The sequence below is a fragment of the Neovison vison genome, chromosome 12, assembly GCF_020171115.1.
Source record: "Neovison vison isolate M4711 chromosome 12, ASM_NN_V1, whole genome shotgun sequence".
Taxonomy (NCBI): domain Eukaryota; kingdom Metazoa; phylum Chordata; class Mammalia; order Carnivora; family Mustelidae; genus Neogale; species Neogale vison.
In genome coordinates this window covers 98,014,270-98,020,381 of record NC_058102.1, presented here as the reverse complement: position 1 = coordinate 98,020,381, position 6,112 = coordinate 98,014,270, and the positions used below count along the sequence as shown (strand labels likewise).

Genomic DNA, 6,112 nt, shown 5'->3' with positions numbered 1-6,112 from the left:
ATGAAGGTATACTTCAATAAAAGGCAGCTGTGTTATACCAACCTCAAAAAAAAAATGGCTTGGTGTACTAAAAAAAGTTATGAACTGATAGGTTACTTTATAACTTTCAGAACATTTTCTCTCATTTGGCTTTACCTTGATTTTTAGTAACTGTGTGGCAATAGAAATCTTATCTATTTTGATTCCATTTTATCCCCAGTGCTTTATATACTATTTAAATGTAGCTGATCAGTGAAGATATTTGTTGAAGGAAAAAAATAGTGATTGATTCAACAGATTGCTTTTTTGATAATTTTCTAAAATGAGACAGAAAGAAATCACAATTGTAAAATCCTGCCAATTTCCTAAATTTTATGTTTCCATCAATTACAGGGATAAACCCAGCACATCTTTCAAATGGAAAGGGATTTTCTGGGTAGTAGATGCTTCTCAAGAATCAGCACCATTACTATGATGGGAGAATGACTTCAAGTGATTCTTGGAAAAGATTGAAGAGTTCAATGAGTATTTAATCCATAGTTTTTCATGCCTTTCAATGGGAAATCACTGAGCACTGAACTGTATCCCATTCTCCTTATCATTCTATATTCAGTGTTTTTGAATACTTTATTTCATACCTACTAGCTTGGAGTGCCACTTTTATGGAGATGTTTTAGTATATGATAAAAATGTAATGTTTTCAGATGAAATCAAGTCGTCTCAGTATTTTACTCAGCAAAAGAAGAGATAGGAGATTCTATTCTTGAGAGAAATCCTGATTCAGGAAATTCAGGAAATGTTCCCAAAAAACTGTACATATTTAGTTATTTCTCATTTAGATTACATGCAAAATATTCCAAGTGCTTCTGGCTGATTTCTTATGCCCTTTTTATCTCTTTGGGCAGTATCCCAAAAGTTTCTGGTTCCAATATTGGTGCAACTGTTGATAACATTTGTACAATCCTTAGTGTATTTTCCTCTAGGCCCTTGTTGGCACATTTGATTCACTGGAGTATTTGCTCTGAGACATGGATATATACAGTAAATAAAACATGTGCATTAGGCAAGAGACAATCCACATGGGATCTTCTTCCAAAAGGTCCAAAGTAACTCCAAATCTAACTTCTCTTCACTATTTTTGCTCCCATAACTATAGGGAAAAGTGTGTAAAAGAATATTAGCTACAGAAATAAAGTAACTTCAATGTATTGAGAAAGACTGATTTTTAAAATACTGAATCTCTTAACCTAAAACTGAAATAGTTGTCAATTTGCTTTTTTTTTTTTAACCATTTCAACCAGCTGATGATGTCATTTGTGTGACAAATAGAGGTAAGATTGTAAAGTTGTAGCCAATGGAAAAATTTCTTTTTTTTAGCACTGATTCATTAATGTTTACCTTAACTTTATTTTGGAATACATAGAATAATTTGGGTTTCTTATGTCAGCTGTATTTATCAAGGATTATGAAAAATGAGTATGTTACATTTCCTGTTTGTCATAATATTTTATTCCTCTATTACTTTTCATACAATTATTGTCTCTCAATTTGATCTTCCTCATCGAATACATGTTTAATAAGTAGTAAATGTTCTGGTTTCAGGCAGAAAGACTTAGGAATTCCAATTCTACTATCAACTAACATCTGATGTCTGATCTTGCTTATTATACTTAATCTCTTTCATTGTCAGCTTCTTCAAATTAACATAAATAACTCACACTGAGTAAATGAGATAAGTGCATACAGTTTTCACTGTCTCAAAGATGGTTTTGTTGTTTAAAGTGGGGCTATATTCCTCAAATATGTTCATTGACTTTATTTGGGGGGAATAAAGATAATATTAACCACTGTTTGGGAGTACATTTTATACAGATTTTGTATGACTTAATTTTACTTTTTCTTAAATTAGTCCTCGTGACTATTCCATAAATTATTATTCCTATTTTTTTAAATGAAGGAAAAAGTAAAATTTAGAGAGATTAAGTAACTTGTCCAAAGTCACAATACTATGAGTTGCATTTTTAATACATTTCTCTTTGAAGGCAAAGCCCACAAGCGCCCCAATAATATCATTCCTTATAAATAAATATTAAGGTCTGATGCTTTATGTTTTTGAAGAATTCCTTTCCTTCTTTACATTAAAAATTATACCCAAATATAGATACCTAGTTAACAATAACAAATTGAGATAATCAGGATATATTTAGAATATCTCAACGAAAACCTACAGATTTTGAGAGTAATTTATATGATTACTGCTTTTTCTTCATTATTCCTATTCATACTGGTTGATGCTTTGATCTGATTTGGGATCCAAATTCTCCCTTTCTATTACGAAAAAAACAAGGTGATTTTTTCCCCCCAGGGGACTGAGGGAAACAAGATTCTGATCAAATTTGAGGAAAATTCTGAGACATTACTAAAGTAAGAATCTGGGGGAAAAAAAAAAACCTAAATTGGTCGCTCATGAGATTCTTTTATATTCAGTCACCATAAAGTTCTTGCATGACATTAGTTGTCAGTAAACATGTTCAGAAATAGAGTGAATCATTCCACAAAAAAAAAAAGTTAGTGGTTGTTACAAACCTGAATTATTACTTGAGATACCACATTAAATCAACATTTTGTTCTCTTATTTGACAAATTAGCCTCACATCTAAATCTAACTCCAAGAAAAGGAGTGTCACATGAGAGAGAAAGAGAATTGGAAAATTGTGTACTAATTGGTGGACAAAAATTTCCTTGGATATATGTGTTCACACCTTTCTTTAAGGAGATTTAACTTACGAAGAGAGAATTTAGCATACAGAATTAAAGAATTCTCTCTCTTTAAATTAGGAAGAGAGTGCAGGATGATAAAGTTAGTGTCCAATTTTATTGTGGAATCATGGTGCTTTTTACTACTTCTAATTATTACAAAAATAAAGAAAACAATCTCTTCATCTTTAGTAGGCCTTAAAAAATATTGTTTCTTTAAATTGGACAATCTGGAGAATGCTATTGTTCTTTTTTCAAAATGTATACAGAATGGCAGAAGTGTCCTAAAAATCATTTCCAGTTATTTTATTTAATAAAATAGCAAGTAGCTGTTTATACAATTTGTTAATTTTCACTTTCAATGAATGACACACTTGATTCAACAATTAGATATCCATGACAGAGTGGAATTCATTGAAAAGAAAGGAGCAAATGGGACTACAAATTTTGTGAACATAAGTTACATGTGACTGGGTAAAAGAAACATGGGTAAGCAGTTAAGAAGGAGAGCTTGAAATGATGTTTTAGAGTCTTGGATATATTTTTCATCACTCTACCAAAAACATCAGAAGAAGAAGTAACTTACAGATCAAAGAGTTGTACACACAGTGTTAATGATAGAGGATTGTTCATTGAGAACAATGACTATTATGATTGAAATATCGATCATACACTTGAATTACCATAAGTTTGTTTACAAAATATGTCACTGTGATGTCTGTTTAAAAGCCCTTCAGCCTGCTTCCTCCAGTCCTGAGAAATAGCAAAAGAATTGTTCATTTCCTGTGACTTTCACATGCTTTCCCCATAGCATTGGCACAATCCATCTCAGTTGGAATTTGCCTTAAATAATCAACAGCAACATTTTTTTTTGCTAAACAGTGTGAAGTGAGTGAAAAGAGAACTCAGGCATATAAGGGAAAAAAAGAGTAAGAAACTTCACAGTATTATGATGCATTATAATATACCAGTAATCAATAATTCTACATCTTGAAACTAAATATCCTATTTGCAAAATGTCTTTCATAACTCTGAATTGACACTTTACTATTTAGTGAGAATGCACAGAATGAGGGATATGATAACAGACTGGTTTGATATACTGAGAAAAATTTAGCTTCACTTCAAAATGCATTGTATTATTAAAGTTATTATTATTCAGGAAAAGAATATAAAGGAATTTCATGTACTGTCTTATCCTATACTCCAAGGTGTTGACATAATAAAACTTTATAACTAAATACTCTTGTAGATAAAAGGAAAAATATAAAATTATAATATGGGATAGAAAGCAGAATTCATACATAAAGAATAATACCAACAACATTTAGATAGAAGAAACTCTGAAGGAAAAAATGTTCTATAAAATAATTTTGGATATAAATACATTGTTTCTTTAGCTCATGAATGTGTAGATTAACAAATTTCTACCATGCCTTCTGTCAACTCTGTGCTGTCCAAAGTCCAAGGACATCATGTCAAAGAATTCATTAACTGTGGCTTCAGATGAGGAATAGGAGGTTGGAAAAGAAGAATGTGAACCAGAGTGAAAACTTGGGAATTTTGTCACAGTGTTAAAAATTGAACTTCACTGACTTTCAAATTTTGGTCACATCCTCATTTGAGTGACTTCCCTCCAAACATACTGTCTTTTCTATGTTATACTACTGAGTAATAAGATAGGGAACTAGGTGACAGAAATGAGGAAATGAGACAATGTGGTTGGAAGAAAACAAAGATTTTCTCAATAGGAAGGGAATCCTTCAGGGAATTATTTTGAAGAGTCAACAAGAAGCATTTCTATTCCAGTTATCAAATATTCAGAGAAACCTCAGTTAAAATTCCTGTTCTTCTCATGTAGGGTATGTAATGGGGATAAGATTTTTTAAAATCTTTTTAGAATCAATTCCCAATCTGTGAAATAAAGGATTTTGAAAAAACATTCTATGTAAAACACAGAGTGTGGCCGATGGTAAAAACTTACTTTAAAACATGTCACCCACTTTTATTAAGTTGCCTTAATGTTCTCCTACATTAAATTAATTAAATTAAATTAAATTAAATTAAACTAAATTAAATTAGTTTGCTTCCAGAGAAAAATTTCAGCGGCTTCCCATATGCAATCCCCTTTCTCTAATCCTTCTGTTTGTGTTTTCTTCTCTAGTTTACACAAAAGAAGAAGAAGAGAAAAAGAAAAACCACACAGGATAAACAGTTTATCCTCCTGGAACTGTCAGATGACCCACAGCTTTAGGGGGTGATCTTTGTCTTTCTGTTCATCACCTACATGCTCAGCATCACTGGGAACCTGACCATTATCACCCTTACCTTGCTGGATTCCCACCTCCAGACTCCCATGTATTTCTTCCTCAGAAATTTCTCCTTGCTAGAGGTTTCATTCACCACTGTCAGCATACCCAAGTTCCTGGGCACCCTGATTACAGGAGATAAAACCATTTCTTTTAATGATTGCATAGCTCAGTTGTTTTTGTTTTGTTTTTGTTTTTGTTTTCATTCTGTTGGGAGTCACTGAATTTTACCTTCTGGCTGCCATGTCCTATGACCGTTACATTGCCATCTGCAAACCTCTGCATTGCAAGACCATTTCATGAATCCCAGAGTCTGCATACTCCTTGTCTTCTCTTCATGGCTGATTTCATTCTTAATTGTATTCCCTGCACTCATGTTGCTCTTAAACCTTAATTACTGTAGGTCTAATATTATTGACCATTTTACCTGTGATTTTTACCCCCTGCTGCAACTTTCTTGTTCAGACACAAAATTCCTAGAGATAATGGGGTTTTCCTGGTCTCTATTTCCTTTAATGTTTACCTTGGGAATAATATTTCTGTCCTACATATATATCATCAGAACAATTTTGAGGCTTCCTTCTGCTAGTCAGAGGACAAAGGCCTTTTCCACCTGTTCATCCCACATGATTGTCATCTCCATCTCATATGGCAGCTGCATTTTCATGTATATTAATCCAGCAGCAAAATACAGAATGTCTCTGAACAAGGGTGTTGCTGTGCTGAACACCTCAGTAGCCCCCATGCTGAGCCCCTTTATTTACAGCTTAAGGAACCAGCAAGTCAAGCTAGCCCTCATGAACAGGGCAAGGAAGATTGTATTTTTTTCAAGCAAATAAAAAAAAATTAAAATGTTGTCATAAATTAGAGACATAGTCAAGAACAAGTAAATAGGAAACAGGGCCTGCAAAAGTCTATGAATATCCACATAATCTCACTAGAGTTCTGTTTCATTGCTTGCATTTCTATTGCCAGCAGTATACTGAAGACATTTGAGAAATACTGCGATATATATATATATAAAATATATTATATACATATTATATATATATATATTTCCACTTAAA

General features: G+C 32.5%; 1 pseudogene; it reads left to right on the top strand.

Annotated features, from left to right (window-relative positions):
• On the top strand, positions 1 to 5,884 carry LOC122891005 (annotated as a pseudogene).
• Positions 5,885 to 6,112: the final 228 nt, after the last annotated feature.